Source organism: Schistocerca piceifrons, chromosome 8 (assembly GCF_021461385.2).
Source record: "Schistocerca piceifrons isolate TAMUIC-IGC-003096 chromosome 8, iqSchPice1.1, whole genome shotgun sequence".
Lineage (NCBI taxonomy): Eukaryota > Metazoa > Arthropoda > Insecta > Orthoptera > Acrididae > Schistocerca > Schistocerca piceifrons.
Genome location: NC_060145.1, coordinates 51190131 through 51208569, shown reverse-complemented (window position 1 = coordinate 51208569; position 18439 = coordinate 51190131).

Here is an 18439-nt window from a genome sequence, read left to right as displayed (position 1 = left end):
CCACATTGATCATACCTTCTCCTCCTACGTGATCACCGCCGACCTCAACATCCATAGTCATTCTGCCACCCAGTTACGGTGGTGGCATCGGTTCCTCTCCACCCTCCAAGGCGACCTCGTCCCCATTCCCCAGCACACCTGCCCCGAATCCAACTCCACTCCCGATGTCATCCTCTCCTCACCCAACCTCCTTGGCCGCATAACGGTGGATGTCCTGGACCCCATTGATAGTGACCATCTCCCTGTCCTTCTCACCATTTCAGACGTTCGTCGCCGCCGCCCCGACCCCCATCATGACCCTCCCCCAAAGTACGTCCATGATTATTCCTGTGCGGACTGGAATGCCTACCAGGATACCCTCTCCACCCAGGTCGATGGCCACCCCTTTACCTACCACCACCCTGACGATATTACTCATGCCGCCTCCTTTCTACAGCAGACCTCGTTTGAGGCTGTGGCGGCCCACGTCCCTTCTTTTGCCATCTACCCCCACTGTCCTACCTTACACCCACAGGTCGTCCTCCTCCTCCGTGAATCCCTCCATCTCTACCATGCCTTCCTCCACACGCATGACCCAGACACACTACGACGCCACCGGCAACTCCAGCGACACATCTGAAACTTGCTCGTGGCTAAGAAAATCCGGGACTGGCGACAGACATGCACTCGCTTAAAAGCCACCCTTCCTATCAACTCGTTCAAGTACTGGTCAGCCTTCCACTGCCTTACTGGATCTTATTCCCCCCCCCCTACTATCCTCTCCTTCATGACAACCACTCCTTCCCTGACGCCATTAGTAAGGCCAATCACTTTGCTTCCTACCTCTCCGATGTCTTTACCATTCCTGACGATCCGCAGTTCGATTACTCCCTCTTCCCAGATGTCCGCGACTGAACTGACACTTCTGTCCCTCCCCTCACCCCTGGGTTCCAGTACTTGGACAACATTGCACACACATGACTCAATGCCCCTATCACTACACAGGATCTCATTGCTACACTCCGCACGAAACGCAACACTGCTCCTGGTCATGACCATGTCACCTATCGTCACCTTCATGAAGCTCCTGCCTCTTTCCTCTCCACCCTGGCCAGGCTCTACAATGTAGTCCTGTCCACCGGCTGCTACCCCAACCTGTGGAAAACCTCCCACATCCCGATGTTCCTTAAACCTGGTAAACCGCCATCTGCTGTCTCCTCCTACCATCCCATCAGCCTCATCACGGTCTTCAGCAAGGTCCTGGAATCCATCCTCACCCGACACATCTACCAGCATCTCCGGCAGCACCGCCTCCTTCCCTTCCTTGTGGCTTTCGGCTGTCCTTCTCTTCCGATGACCTTCTCCTTCACCTCACTCATCTCCTCTATGAACAGCTTAATTCCCATCGTTCCGCTATCTTCCTCTCCCTTGACCTTGAATGAGCCTATGACCAAGTGTGGCATTCTTGTCTCCTCTTCAAGCTCCAAACCTTCGCCCTTCCTATTAACTACGTCCGTCTGATCGGCTCCTTTCTTTCCCACTGTCCTGCTTATGTCACCATCCACAACATGGATTCCTACACCTTTTTCCCCTCCGCCAGTGTGCCCCAGGGTTCTGTCCTCTCCCCTCTTCTGTACCTATTGTATAAGGCGGACATGCCGCCGCCTTCACCCCTCATTCACCTTCTCCAGTACGCCAATGACACTGCCTTCCTTGCCCTTGCCCCCACCCTGCACCACTCCCGACACTTTCTCCAATCCCATCTTGACCGGTTCACCGCTTGGTGCAACCAGTGGTTGCTTAAGGTGAATCCTGCCTAATCCCAGGCGATCATAGTAGGCAAAGCACTCCTTCCTTCTGCCTCCTCGACTTCTACATCACCATCTATGGCCATCCTATCGCCCTCACCCCCACCCTCAAGTACCTTGGTGTCACCCTTGACCGTCTCCTCTCCTGGAGCCCCCACCTCCGGATGATCCAAGCCAAGGCACGCTCCTGCCTCTGTCTCCTCAAACTCCTCTCTGGCCGAACTTGGGGTCTGGACCCCTCTACCACCCTCCATACCTATAAATCCCTCATTCGCCCTATCCTTTGCTACGCCCACACTGCCTGGATCTCTGCTCCCCATACCTTTTACAAAACCCTTCAGATCCTGGAATGCCATGCTCTTCGCCTCGCCTATCCCATTCGTCTCCCCTCCCCCACGCGAATCCTGTACAACCTAATTCCCTTCCCCCACCTCCTCCTTTTCCTCGAACAGATACAGATCCTCTATACCTCCTGCAAACTCGATCCTCCTCACCGGCTGGTCTCTCCCATCCTCTCCCGCCCCGTCTGCTGCTGCGCCTGTACTTCCATGTCCCACCTGCTCTCCATCTCTCCACTCTCCACACCAAGGTGACTTCCGCCAGCTCCCCCTCCCTGATGATGCCCCCTCCCCTCCATCTACCGTCCTACCAACTTTGATCCTCCCTCCCTCTTCCTGTGTTTGTTTCCTTTGGGCACCCTCTCTCCCTTCTCTCCCCCTCCCCTCCCTCCTCCCTTTCTCCCGACTCCTTCCCTGGGCTTCCCCTACCCCTGTCCCTCTACTCCTCCTCCCATCTCCTCTGCCCTTGGCATCTCTGCTCTCCCCTCTCCCTCCCCCTCACCCCTCTATCACCCCTCTACCCCTCTTGGTAGGTCTCCGGACTCTCACACGTTACGTGGACATTCACGCGACGAAGATCATCGCCATCAGTTTCTCGTGTGTGTGCTGTCGTGTTCGTGTTAGTGTTCCCCGTCACACTCCTACGTTCACCTGTGCCGTCGAATCATCAGTGTTTGTGCGCCGTGCCAACGTGTTTCAGTGTAATTTTCATCGAGTGTGAACGGCTCCGTGTTTTGTCTTTTTGTATGTTTACTGTTTTTTACCCGTCACTCTAACTATTATGTCTCTTTTTACTGTTTTTAATCGTTGGAAAATCGAAGGCTGAAGAGCAGCGTACGATGCTGCTGCCAGCCTGCCTATGTATCTATACAGGTATGAAAATTACAATAAAGGAAAAAAAAAGCCCAACTCGTCAGTCGGCAGGACTCCACAGGACCAGCCATACCTCTGAGGATGTCCAACGTAGTATTGGTCTAAACGTTAGGAAGAAGACTCTACGGGGAGAATGTCTCGAAATCAGTTAGATTTCTGGAAGTTTCACGTAAGAAGAAAGCACATTTACTTTGCACTTTAACTTTTTTGTTACGTGCAGAGACTCCTCTCCCATAACAAAATTTTTAAAATTTAGAAGAATGTTTCGGGCAGCTAGTGGGCAACGGAGTTATGATTACGCAGAAGCTGCGTTGCTCCGTGAAAGAATCCATTTTACCAGACGAGAGATGGACTCTGTGGACGGTAAGTTACTGTAACTGCATTTATTTACTGCTAACACTGTATCGGTAGATCTGTGGAATAAAATAGATGATTTAACGTTCAAATCAATGGAATCGATAATGGAAGTGATCACCAATAGGCATAAGAAGAAGTTCAATATCGGGGGCCGGTGTCCACTAGATTTAAATACTTGACGAAAGCCGAATGCTGTCTAATTGATCCTTCCTTCGTAAGTAAACTTCCTACCAATCTGGCCCACATTTTAAGCTTTACAGTCGACGCACTCAGTTCCATAAACCACGGAGTCTGCGTATTTGTCTTTATTAGATATTTCGTTGTGCATGCACCGATGATGGACTTAAGTGCCGACGAAAAGGCGACGTCCGCATGTATTTTCTTATGGCTTGCTAGAGTTCCCACAAAAGTTGTTTTAACATATCCAGCAAAGGCGGGTAACACACGTAACGGAAATTTATATTTATCTCGACTGGTTTTTTGTTTTTGACAAAGATTATCTATAACAATAGGGTTGTATTCGTTGCTCATTGCAGTATTTCTGAAGTTTGCAGATTCTTTCTCAATGGAAGACTGAATTAGCAGAAGTTTTGTGATATGGTGATTCATTGATTTGAGAAAAAACATCTTGTGACGATATGAATGATATGAAGAGGATTGAATGATGGAGTCACTATTTGTTGGATTCGCCAAAGATGGAAAATTTGGTAATACCTCCCTATAGTCGTAACTGTAGAGCTAAATAACTGAGAACCTTTTCGCCATCCGTTAACTCGAAAGTGAAAGCAATCTGTGTGTGTACCAGGCTATTCGAGTAAGAACTAACTTGTACAAAGAGATAATGAAGTACGAATGAGTTGGTTTTCTTTTAGTAAAAACGTATAAATCAAGCGCAGTTTCGTTTTCCGGGTATACTGGCCGTTATTGATAGTAGCTACTGTTTCTTTACGCCATTTCGCTGACATATTTCGTTCGCATTGTCTAAAGTTTTTCCCCTCACATCTTTCGTAGTGCTCACATTTTCATCTCTCGCTCTTTCTCTTAACACTTTCAACAATCCTGACCTTAGACATCAGACTAACGCCAGGATAAAGTTCCTTAGGAACGAAGCGGCTGCGAAATCTATATAGACGACCGTTAAATTCTGTTTGTTACTGGTACATACAGTCCAGGCAATGACCAGTTGCATAATTTTAGTCTATCTCAACTTTTTGTAATTTAGCTTGCCCTTTCGCGATGTTATTTCATATCGTTCATAATCCTTTCTATGCCGACAAGAATTTACATTGTCGCTTCACTCCTCAGTAATGTACTATCCGCCATATATCAACATGCCACCCCTTTTCCTTTAACACTTTTGGTGACTTCCATTTCTTTCAGGTATTGTACTTAGAACAAAACATTAGTAAATTTTAGATTTTCGGAAACTATCTATTCTAGTGTCCTTCTACATCTACATCTACATGGATACTCTGAAAATCACATTTAAGTGCCTGGCAGAGGGTTCATCGAACCACCATCACAATTCTCTATTATTCCAATCTCGTCTAGCGCGCGGAATGAATGAACACCTACATCTTTCCGTACGAGCTCTTATTTCCCTTATTTTATCGTCGTCATCTTTCCTCCCTATGGAAGTCGGGGTCAACAAAATATTTTCACATTCTGAGGAGAAAGTTGGTGATTGGAATTTCGTGAGAAGATTCCGTCGCAACGAAAAACGCCTTTCTTTTAATGATGTCCATCCCAAATCCTGTATTATTTCTGTGACAATCTCTCCCATATTTCGCGATAATACAAAACGTGCTGCCTTTCTTTGAACTTTTTCGATGTACTCAGTCAGTCCTATCTGGTAGGATTCCCACTCCGCGCAACAGAATTCTAAAAGAGGACGGACAAGCGTAGTGTAGGCAGTCTCCTTAGCAGGTCTGTTACATTTTCTAAGTGTCCTGCCAATGAAACGCAGTCTTTGGTTAGCCTTCCCCACAACAATTTCTGTGTGTTCCTTCCAATTTAAATTTTCGTAAGTGTAATACCTAGGTATTTAGTTGAATTTACGGCTTTTAGATTGAACTGATTTATCGTGTAACCAAAGTTTATCGCGTTCCTTTTAGCACTCATGTGGATGACCTCACAATTTCCGTTATTTAAGGTCAACTGCCACTTTTCGCACCATTCCGATATATCTTCTAAATCATTTTGCAGTTAGTTTTGATCTTCTGATGACTTTTTTAGTCGATAAACGACAGCATCATCTGCAAACAACCGAAGACGGCTGCTCAAATGGTCTCCGAAATCGCTTATATAGATAAGGAACAGCAAAGGGCATATAACACAACCTTGGAGAACGCCAGAAATCACTTCTGTTTTACTCGATGGCTTTCCGTCAATTGCAACGAACTGTGACCTCTTTGACAGGAAATCACAGATCCAGTCACATAACTGAGATAATATTCCATAAGCACGCAATTTCACTACTAGCCGCTTGTGTGGTACAGTGTCAAAAGCCTTCCGGAAATCCAGAAATACGGAATCGATCTGAAATCCCTTATCAATAGCACTCAGCACTTCATGTGAATAAAGAGCTAGTTGTGTTTCATAGGAACGATGTTTTCTAAACCCATGTTGCCTGTGTGTCAATAGACCGTTTTCTGCCGGCCGGGGAGGCCGAGCGGTTTTAGGCGCTACAGTCTGAAACCGCGCGACCCTTCGGTCGCAGGTTCGAATCCTGCGTCGGGCATGGATGTGTGTGATGTCCTTAGTTTAGTTGGTTTTAAGTAGTTCTAAGTTCTAGGGGACTGATGACGTTAGAAGTTAAGTCCCATAGTGCTCAGAGCCATTTGAACCATTTTTAGGCCGTTTTCTTCGAAGTAACTCATTACGTTCGAACACAATATATGTTCTAAAATCCTCCAGCATATCGACGTTAACGATATGGGCCTGTAATTTAGTGGATTACTCCTACTACCTTTCTTTAATATTGGTGTGACCTGTGCAACCTTCCATTCTTTGGGTACGGATCTTTCGTCGAGTGAACTGTTCTATATATTGTTAAGTATGGAACTAGTGCATCAGCATACTCCGAAAGGAACCTAATTAGTATACAGTCTGGAGCAGAAGACTTGCTTTTATTAAGTGATTTAAGTTGCTTCACTACTCCGAGGATATTTACTTCTACGTTACTCATTTTGGCAACTGTTCTCGATTCGAATTCTGGAATATTTACTTCGTCTTCTTTTGTGAAGGCATTTCGGAAGGCTGTGTTTAGTAACTCTGCTTTGGCAGCACTGTCTTCGGTAGTATCTCCATTGCTATCGCGCAGAGAAGTCATTGATTGTTCCTTGCCGCTAACATACTTCGCATACGACCAGAATCGCTTTGGATTTTCTGCCAGATTTCGAGACATGGTTTCGTTGTGGAAACTGTTATAAGCATTTCACATTGAAGTCCGCGATAAATTTCGATCTTCTCTGCAAGATAGCCAATCTTGGGGATTCTCCATCTGTTTAAATTTGACATGTTTGTTTCGTTGTTTCCTCAACAGTGTTCTAACCCGTTTTGTGTACCAAGGAGGATCAGCTCCGCCGTTTGTTAATTTATTTGGCATAAATCTCTCAATTGCTGCCGACACTATTTCTTTGAATTTAAGCCACATCTTCTAGTCTACACTTAAATTATTAATTTGGAATGAGTGGAGATTGTCAAGGCGTCAAGTAAATTTTTATCTGCTTCTTAGAATAGATATATTTTCCGCTTATTTTTCGTGGATTTGGGGATTACAATATTCAGTCTTGCTACGACAGCCCTATGTTCACTAATCCCTGAATAGGTTTTGATGCTCGTTATTAACTCAGGATTATTTGTTGCTAAGAGGTGAAGCGTGTTTTCACAGCTGTTTACTATTCGCGTGAGCTCATGAACTAATTGCTCGAGATAATTTTCAGAGAATGCGTTTAGCACAATTTCGGATGGTATTTTATGCGTACTTCCGGAATTAAACATGTATTTTCGCCAACATATCGAGCGTAAATTAAAGCCGCCACCAACTATTATCGTATGATTCGGATACGTGTTTGAAATCAAACTCAAGTTTTCTTTGAACCTTTCAGCAACTGTATCATCTGAATTGGGAGGTCGGTACAAGGATCGAATTATTATTTTATTCCGGTTGCAAACAATGACCTCTGTCCACACTAACTCACAGGAAGTATCTACTTCAATTTCGCCACAAGTTAAACTACCTCTAACAGCAACAAACACGCCTCCGCCAACCGTGTTTATCATATCCTTTCGCAACACCTTTAGGTTCTTCGCAAAAATTTCGGCTGAGCTTTTAGCCGGCTTTAGCCAGCTTTCATTGACTATAACAATTTGAGCATCAGTGCTTTCTATTAGTGCTTGGAGCTAAGGTACTTTCCCAACACAGCTACGAAAATTTACAACTGTTATGCCTATGGCTCCTGTATCTGCGTTCTTCCTGTGTTCAGCCTTCACCCTTTGTGACTGAAGCCCTTCTTGTGTTTTCCCGAGACCCTCTAACCTATAAACCCGCCCAGTCCACGCCACACAGCCCCTGATACCCGTGTAGCTGCCTCCTGCGTGTAGTGGACACCTGACCTATTCAGAGGAACCAGAAACCCAACCACCCTTTGGCGCAAGTTGAGGAATCTGCAGCCTACACGATCACAGAACCGTCTGAGCCTCTGATTCAGACCCTCCATTCGGCTCGAAACCAGAGAGAATCTCTTGTGATCCAAAGCGACACACATCATTGGTACCGACGTGAGCCACCACCAGCAGTTGGCTGCACCATGTGCTCTTCATGGCATCCAGGAGGACCCTTTCCACATCTTGAATGACTCCACCCGGTATGCACATGGAGTGCACATTAGATTTCTTACCCTTCTTGTCAGCCAAGTCCCTAAGGGGCCCCATAAGGCCCCCAACTACCAATAATCCCACCCTCTGTGATTGCCCGGATCTTGGAGGCTGAGTGGTTTCCTCTGAAACAGGACTGGCGACAGCATCTGGCTCAGCGACAGTGTCAGCCACAGACAGCACCTGCGACCTGTTTGACAGACAAACTGGGGAGGCCTTACGTGCGGCTGCTTGGGAAGTCTTTCGCCACCTGCTTCGCCCCAGGACGACCTCCCACTCGACCGTAGGTGAGGGGTCAGCCTCAGTGCGAGCAGTAACTGCGTTGGCGACCAGTGAGGACTGATCAGAGGACTCTGACGCGCTGGACGTCTGTTGGATCCCCACGGCCGGCCCACAACAGTGGTGGCCATCCACTGCAGCCTCAAGCTGTGTAACCGAAGTCATCACAGCCTGAAGCTGAGAGCGGAGTGTTACCAAGTCGACTCGCATCCGTATACAACAATCGCAGTCCGTCTCCATACTAATGACCGTGGAAAACTAAACTATGCAGATAAACGGACTATTGGCACTTGCTGCACAACTCTACTGTAGCACCCGACGGAAACGCACGAACTGTGTCTAGTAATAAGCAGATATTAAAAAATCTAACTACCGCAGCACTCAGGTGGAACTAAATAATTGGACCCTGATTTGGAACTTAAAATATGTCACAAAATCAGTTTACTTTCTGACGCAAACGAAAACGCGAGAAATGTTGCTATTAGATGTTAAATTAACACGCAGAAACTCAAGAAACTAAACTATTAAAGCACACAGATAATATAATAATATTCGTGGCTGGTTAGGAACTCGTAAATGACAAATTCGGTTTCTTATCTGTATCTGCGTCTGTCGCGGTCGGCTACTGCTGCAACAAATGTTTTTCAAAATAAACTGTTACGGTATCTCTCTTGATATAACGTCGTTGATTATGAAAACCTTTTCTGTTTTTGGTAATAAAAATATTTTTCGCATGCAGTAGTATTTATCAACACCAAAGAATATTTTGTAGTGCTATTGTAAGTAGGCTATTTAGGTTTTTTTATTGGTAACGTCACCCCTGTATGAAAATCACTGGCTGTGCTGTGTGCAGTCTGTGGCTAGTTTGCATTGATGTCTGCCATTGTAGTGTTGGGCAGCGGCAGCTGGATGTGAACAGCGCGTAGCGTTGCGCAGTTGGATGTGAGCCGCCAGCAGTGGTGGATGTGGGGAGAGAGGTGGCGGAGTTTTGTAATTTGTCATGAACTGCTATGTATATTATGACTATTAAGGTAATTACATTGTTTGTTCTCTATTAAAATCTTTCATTTTGCTAACTATGCCTATCAGTAGTTAGTGCCTTTCGTAGTTTGAATCTTTTATTTAGCTGGCAGTAGTGGCGCTTGCTGTATTGCAGTAGTTCGAGTAACCAAGATTTTTGTGAGGTAAGCGATTTGTGAAACGCATAGGTTAATGTTGGTCAGGGCCATTCTTTTGTAGGGATTTCTGAATGTCAGATTGCGTTGCGCTAAAAATATTGTATGTCAGTTTAAGCACAGTCACGTATAAATTGTTCAAAGGGGACGTTTCATATGTCGACCCTTACCCGAGGATACCTCACTGGAATCTTCTGATTTTTTTCTTGTAGTTTGTGTAATTAGTGTAGCTATTGTTTATTGATAGCGCGTAATCATAGAGAGAATTTCTTTTGTAGTTGTAGTTTTTCATTGTTGTACAGTAAAACAGTTGTGGCATGCATGTAGATTTGCACCAAGTATTTCGCAGCTGCAATGAACTAGATATTATTTTCAGTGCTATGTTAATGTGTTCTCTTATATTTGCTCTTCAAATTGTGCTTTTCTGTGTTATCGTGTGAAATATTGTGACAATAATGGCGTGTGAAAAACGTAACACTAGGCTCCAAAGTAAACTGAGAAATAATAGTGACGACGAGTGTAGCTTACCAGCACCGCTGTGTAATGAATTAACAGACATCCAAAGTAGAAATTTGGTAACTGTGCATAGGGAAATGGAGCGGGCGTCAAATAATGGTGTAGACAGTGAAACAGGTAGTGAACAGGGAAGCATTATCGGTCGATCGGTCGCAACAGCTCGCCTCAGGAATCGGGAATGACAGAACACAATATTGCAAATACTGTAGACTCAGGTTTTGGGTTCTCACCGTTTTCTCAAATGAGTCAAGAAACATTTTCTGCTTGTCAAAATGTGAATGTTGCCGGAACAACTTCACTGCCGAAAAGCACTGAGGAACATGTTTCAGACACCAGTGCATTGTTATTACAGTTAATGCAACAAATGGGACAAAGGCTACAAAAATCAGACACAATGGAACAAAATCTTCAAAAGTTAGACACAATGGAACAAAATCAGAGACAAACACAGCAAAAGTTAGACACAATGGAACAAAATCTTTAAAAGTTAGACACGATGGAACAGAATCAGATATTAACACAGCATAAGCTTCAAAAGTTAGACACAGTGGAACAAAATCTTAAAAAGTTAGACACAGTGGAACAAAATCTTAAAAAATTAGACGCAATGGAACAAAATCTTCACACCACGCTTGAACAAACACGTGAAGATTTGACCACTGAGTTACATAAAATCGAATCGAAATGTCAAAAAGTCTGTACCGACGTAAAAACACAAATTTGTGAGCATTTTCAACCTATTTTTTCTCGGTATGAAAATGCATTACGGAACCACGAAGCAGCCATAAAAGAACTGCAAATTATTGTTCATGAAAATCATGAGATCTTGCAAGCTAAAATTGACTCAGTTGCATCTACCGATTCGGTTACGCAACTTGCAAAAACTCAGGAAAACTTAAAGGACACAGTAGATAGACACATGGAGGAAATTAGTACATTATCAGAGAAAGTAGTTGAACTTTCGGATCAGGTCACTAACTTATCTAGAAAGGTAGATGATGATCTGAATGACACAAGACCTGTAGCCTTCACTGACACAGAAGAGTATGAACAAATTAGGAAATTCAAACAAAATCAGAATCAAATTAATACGCAACACCAAAGAGAAATCCGGGAAATACAAGATCAGCTGACACAGGTAATACAAGATTTACGTAATTCAGAGGACACTCGCGCTCCAACACGGGAAGAGGAACTTAGAAAAACGGAAAAGCCACAAAATAATAACACAGGGCATTTCGGAAATTATGAAAGAAATTGGCAAGGTGCACCGAATTTTGAAATGGAACCACCGAAACGACGTAACAATGACCGATATGCGACTCGCCGACATGATGACTTTGACTATAAGCTGTTCATAACTACACGTAAATTCAAAACATTTAAGAATTCTGGCAACGACATTCATCCACAAGCATGGCTCCATCAATTCTCTCGTTGTTTTCCTCCCAACTGGTCGTTAGAACACAGATTAGAATTAATGTGTGGCTACTTAGAGAATGAACCAGCTGTAAGAATGCGATCGGTCATTCACGATTGCCACAGTGAAGGAGAATTTTACCATACCTTCCTGTCATCATATTGGTCTCAAGCCACACAAGACCGAGTAAAACATAGCATCATGATGATGAAACACTTAGAACAATCTGAGTTTTCCAGTCTTGTCAAATATATTGAAGACATGTTGCATAAGAATCAGTATCTTTCAAACCCATACAGCCCCTCAGAACTCATCCGCATTTGCTTAATCAAATTGCCTGAACATTTACGACATATTATTTTAGCAGGACGTTGCAAAGACGACATTGAAGCTTCTCAGGGACTGTTACAAGAATTAGAAATTGACGCAGACAGTCGCGGGATGCGAAAACAGGAAAACAATCACTACAGGTCACATCCGTCACAATTCCGTGACGACAGAAACAATAACTGGACACGACAAGTCTATTCTTACAACGCAAATCGTGACCAAGACAGACACCACCCATATGACAACCACTGGCAGAGTAATAAAAGTTACAGAGAAAGATCGCATTTCCGTAGTAATGACTATCACAGAGACAATCAGAGAAACAGACAATATGTGAACCAAAACAATTATTATCAAGGGAGGCAGAATAACTTCAGACGCAACAGTTCGGCGCACAGTTACGATTCAGGGAGAAATTCTCCACCACGTGACGGACAAGGAAGAAACTACGGAATCTACCGACATGACGACAGACGATATATTCGTAAAGACAGACCTGAATTGCATCAGAACTGGCGGGATTCAAACAGGGCAGGGCCATCTCGTCAGAGTGAATTTGTAGAAGTTAGGTCTCCTAATCCCAATAACGGCGCGCGCCAACAAAGAGACAGACAATGACTAGCACAGCAGGCAGCCGCGTGCGCCCGCTGGCTCCGAGAAAAATAACATAAGACGCCAGCCTTGAGAAAAATTTTAGTATTCTTTACCGATGTATACAACATGATAATTGCTTTGAAGCTGAAACTCTGTGCACTAGGAAGAGTAAAGATTTAAACCACATTTCACACGTAAAACCGTTTATTCAAAAATAATCTGCTTTTTAACTTTGTCTTTGTCATATAACTTTTCACTTTACATTACTAGTATGCTTTGTCAGACTTAAGAAACTGTTAACATGCAACAATGTTTGAAGTTAAATATCCAGTCAAGAACCAAGAGAACTTATTTAAAAAGAAATTACGGATGCATTGTTATAGTGAACAGACGACACAGTGTCATTGTGTGTGTACATTCTTGCATGTTAGTTGCACGATTACGTAACGACTATAAGGCTTACATACTTAGAACGTTTACCAGTACTGCTAATGAGATTTTAATGCAACATTTTGGTTTACTTGAAAATACATTCTGGATTTAAAGTGCTTTCTGTGAGATACCAGATGACACAGTGGTTAGTTTAAGTGACAGCTACACGATTTTATCACGACGCTACTGATGAGTGACTATTTACAATGTTGCTTTTGCAGTGTTTCTGTTATATATCTGCACAGTTTTCTGTATTATTCTGGAAAGTAAAACATGTTTTAGTAGTAACATCTGTGGTATAGCAATAATGAGACAGCCTTTTCCATAGCACAACAATACGTTACAACACAGTACTTTCTTCATCATGGCAATAAGCGTAATAACTAAGATAGCTATACGCAAAGCATTTCACTTTTGTTTATCATGAGGTAAGTACATTGACTTCTGCAGAACTTAGCTTTCGGAGGACAATAACTACGACACTTCCATAGAGATTATCTTACAGCAAGACACACATTTAGCGCTACAGCACATGTATTTGAGAGATTAATTTTGTACTTAAATCATTTATTTTTAAGGATATTTGAAGTACAATAATTCAAAGGTTTTCCATAATATATTTCATTCCATTGTTGTAATCTGTAACACCTTAGGGTATAATTACATTAATCCTCAGGGGGGTACACGCTTACTTTGTGTATCATGTGTTTGGCAAGCACAAGGAGCCCTAGCTAATATGGTATTTGCTTATACAAATTTACACATCGGTACCATATTTCTGTAACACACAAATTACTCAGCTATCTGATCATTTAACTGAGAGATAAACATTTTTTTTTACTACATCAGTGACACATGTTTACGCAATTTCACAGTTGGGTAACTTCACAGTTATGAAATTGTATTTTGTCTGTACTTTCTGAAATGCTCATATTTTTCCGGAACCATTGTGATACCATGAGAGCTTTGAATGATGTATTTGGTATGGGATAATGATTTTTAAAGTACGTTTGAAGTAGATGACACTTTTGACATGAGCAGAGAATTTTTTTTTAGGTTTTGAAATTACAGAAGGAAGCTACAACGATTTTGAGATTTGGCTGAGGTTTCATGATGTTATGATGACGATGTGTATTACGCTGTTGCGGTTTGTTTATGATCAATAAGCTGATGCTATATGAGGAATCTGATTATGCTATGTATTTATTATGATGAAATATTCAAGAAGTGTCGACGAATATGTATATGTGTAATAAGGTAAGGAATAATGAGTAGTGGTTAGGGACTCTGGTTTGTGAAAAAGGTTGTTGGAAACCAAGATTCGTACTTTAAGAGTTATGAAATGTATGTAAATGTGTGAATGTATTACAATGCCGACGAAAATTTTTTGGACACTGTTATATCAATAGGATTTTGTTTCTACAGATTTGTAACGCAAATTCTTGACCTGTGAAATATTTTTATGTGAGACTGTCACTGTGGCGGAAACTGCTGTCGAAAATATTTCAGCAAGAAAGGTAAGCGACCTTGGCGTAATGCGTTTTGGGCGCCCAGCTGAGAGGTAGACGTCTGACAAAAGAAAGCCATTAGGTGCAAAAAAAAAAAAGGGAGGCCAATTATCCTCGCTATTGACGTTCCTTGGTAGAAAGCATCGCAAAAACGGCATGGTCAAACTTGAAAACATATGATTACACTGTGGAGCTCTTAATTTGTGATATTTACTGAAATGCTTAATGAAATGACGAGAAATACTTTTATGTCTATACACCTGATTATGACTACTGTCTCTCTAGTTGAGAGATTTTTCTACTAACTTATGAAATGCCTAATGACTACTGAATGATGTTCTTATGCTTTACGTTGTACATAGTTGCTTATTTCATTTGATATCTGGTTTCCAGCTGTGTTGCAGCATTGGTTTTATAAAATAAACTTAAATGCATTTGCTAATGTGAAAACTTTCTATCAACAGATCTATTAAATAATTATTTTATGATCCACATTCTTCGAAAAAAGGAGCTCTTGGAATGGAAAGAACAATAAGAAGGGACTAATAACAGTAACTGCATATATAATTTTCTTTTCAAGTACTTGGTAATTTTTGTAGAATTAGTTTTTGTGGTGCACCACTTTAATTACATAGACATGAAGATGCGATTATACATTTCCCTTATCTGGATAGTTATCTTTAGTGTACTAATTTTTCTGCTTGAGCTTTGTCATGCTTGGGTATACGTTATAGCATTTACTGCTGCTGTTTGCCAGGCATAGTGATACTGAATTTTAATTTGTGTTACACTGCTAAGCCAATTTTACTACTGATTTATTTTTATTGTTTGCTGCTCATTGCCTTATATTAGTTGTAATTTATGCTGCTTGCTTTGCAAATTTGAATTTTTTTGTCATTGCTGTTTGTGTTAATTGTTTTGTGCTGCTTCATTGCCTCGTCCCTCAGTTTAGCATCTGAGCTCAGTAGATTTAAGTTAGCTTAAGAGGGGGTAGACTATATAAGAGAATGAGTTGCGATGAATTGGAAGAAACGCATTGAGAAGATATAAGAAACAGAATTGGCAAAAATGAGTATTGTGCACTGAGAAATAACTATTTTGAAAGAAATATGAATAGAATACAGAAAGCAGGTATAGATAGGACTTTTTGGGAACAATGATGAATGAAGGGAGATCTCCAAGAAGTAAAGAAAGTTTTGTTTGCAAAATACTGCAGTAAAACAAACCCTGTCCTTTCCTTGTGTTATTCCGCTATATGTTTGTGTATGCTTGTGCATTTATGTTTTTCCTGTATTTATGTGTTTATCTGATAAGACTTATGTTGTAGAATTTCTCTAATATTAAGCTACATTCACTATGATGAGGAATACTGTTATCCTCAAATATAATTGGCATTAATAATATGTTATTTACCTTGTAAATATGCTTAGACATTATTTATTCTGTTTTGTTTTAATGCTCATGTGTGAAGTTGATGTTTCAAAATTTATTCTGATCTTTTATGTATCTACTTATCTCATAATCCCTGTAACATTTCTGTTGGTCATAGTATACGGACAATATGTGAGAAGTAGGGACTGTTAGTGTTTGCACATGTGTTAATAATTCAGCAAGGGACTGGATAACAGCATTGCTGGTTCTAAGGACAATTTCAAAAACTTTGTGAGTGCACAAGTGGTGGTTTATGGACTTGCTATATTGTCCACAAGACTCTTCGATGGTGATTGTGCACCTGCACAGTTGCAACAGATGGCTACTCGCCGTCTCTACAAGGACTGCAGTGGGTCTGCATCTTTGATGACCCACCATTACCATTATTTCTACAAGGACTGCAGTGGGTCTGTACCTTTGGTGGCCCACCAATACCGTAATCTCTACCAGGACTACAGTGGGTCTGCTCTGTGATGACCTACCTACCAATATTCTTCAAAACTTCGACTGACTCTGCTGTGGGTTTGCTCTGTTGTGGCCCATTACCTGTCTGCATGTCAAGAGTCAACACTGTCTTTCCGTTGGAAGGATAACACTACTTCTTCAAAACTGCATGGAAATCCACTACTTCCGTGTGCATTTTCTTCTACTGCTCAGACTTTGAGAAAAGAAACGGCGGTTTTACTGTGACGAATGATCAGGACTGCCTTTATGGACTGTGAGAAAATTTTTGCTTTTGACCAACATTGTATCAATAAGTGTGTGCATTTGATATCTTTGTTATTGTAATTATGAAAAATTTTATCAAATCATTATTGGCCACTGCCCAAACAATTTGTAAATTTTTTTGTGGAGAGCGTGGGGGCTATGTAAGTAGGCTGTTTAGGTGTTTTTATTGGTAACGCCACCTCTGTATGAAAAAAATCACTGGCTGTGCTGTGTGAAGTCTGTGGCTAGTTTGCATTGTTGTCTGCCATTGTAGTGTTGGGCAGCGGCAGCTGGATGTGAACAGCGCGTAGCGTTGCGCAGTTGGAGGTGAGCCGCCAGCAGTGATGGATGTGGGGAGAGAGATGGCGGAGTTTTTTGAAATTTGTCATGAACTGAGATATATATATATATATATATATATATATATATATATATATATATGATATTAAGGTAAATATATTGTTTTTTCTCTATTAATAGCTTTCATTTGCTAACTATCCCTATCATAGTTAGTGCCTTCCATAGTTTGAATCTCTTATTTAGCTGGCAGTAGTGGCGCGAGCTGTATTGCAGTAGTTCGAGTAACCAAGATTTTTGTGAGGTAAGCGATTTGTGAAACGCATAGGTTAATGTTAGTCAGGGCCAATTTTTTTGTAGGGATTTTTGAAAGTCAGATTGCGTTGCGCTAAAAAAAAATATTGTGTATCAGTTTAAGGACAATCATGTATAATTGTTCAAAGGGGACGTTTCACTATGTATAACAAATGGTTCAAATGGCTCTGAGCACTATGGGGCTTAACTTCTGAGGTCGTCAGTCCCCTAGAACTTAAAACTACTTAAACCTAACTAACCTAAGGACATCACACACATCCATGCACGAGGCAGGATTCGAACCTGCGACCGTAGCGGTCGTGCAGGTCCAGACTGAAGCGTCTAGTACCGCTCGGCCACTCCCGCGGCTATACATAACAGTTTCGCGTGAAAAACATGACAGTTAGTTGCACATTAATAATTTTTGTTGCTGTGATCCCTTGGTTATCTGTCAGCAGCCGTGGTATTTAAAACAGTCCGAAGCTTTTCCAGGGAGCTCTACGGCTCAGCAGTGTAGAATCATACCGTCCATAACATCTGCAGCTCGTACGTCATGCAGTGGACCAATGATGTTCGCAGGAAAGAGTTTAAACATTTATATGTCCATAACAAGCCTAATCTCTGTACAGTAAACTGTTCAGAGACATTACATCCTCATTACACGAAGAAACAGGTCCAGACTGTTCTGACAGAACAAACATACTAGCATCATATTATCAAGCTATTGACTATAGTGCGCTGTGAAGTCTCAGTTGTCATGAAGCATCACATATTGTCATTTTCCAGTTTGAAGTGTCGCCAATGCCAGTGAACGTCTTTCGTCACCGGTGTCGGTCATTCCAGAGGAGCGGCAAATTCATAGATTTGCCTTAATAAGGAAGGAAATGGAGTAACCAGATTAACATTAGCAAAAACTAAGAATGATAATGAAAGACTGTCATTTCCCAATGAAATTAATGAAAAATTATCGATATCTTGTCTCTTAGCCTTGTCTTCCTGATCGAAACTTGTAGTCTCCTGTGTGTTGTACTTCGGCGTACGAACTAATTCTGCGGAAAATTTTGTGATTCGCAAGGTTCTGTAAATGCCAGCACTTATCAGACAAAGGAGAATATTCTCCATTAAGGGCGTCTAGCTTCTGCGAGTACTCATATATGTTTCCATCATTCAGGAATACAAGTAGAAAGTGTTTCTCGGTTTCAGTCGAGATGCGTGGACAAAT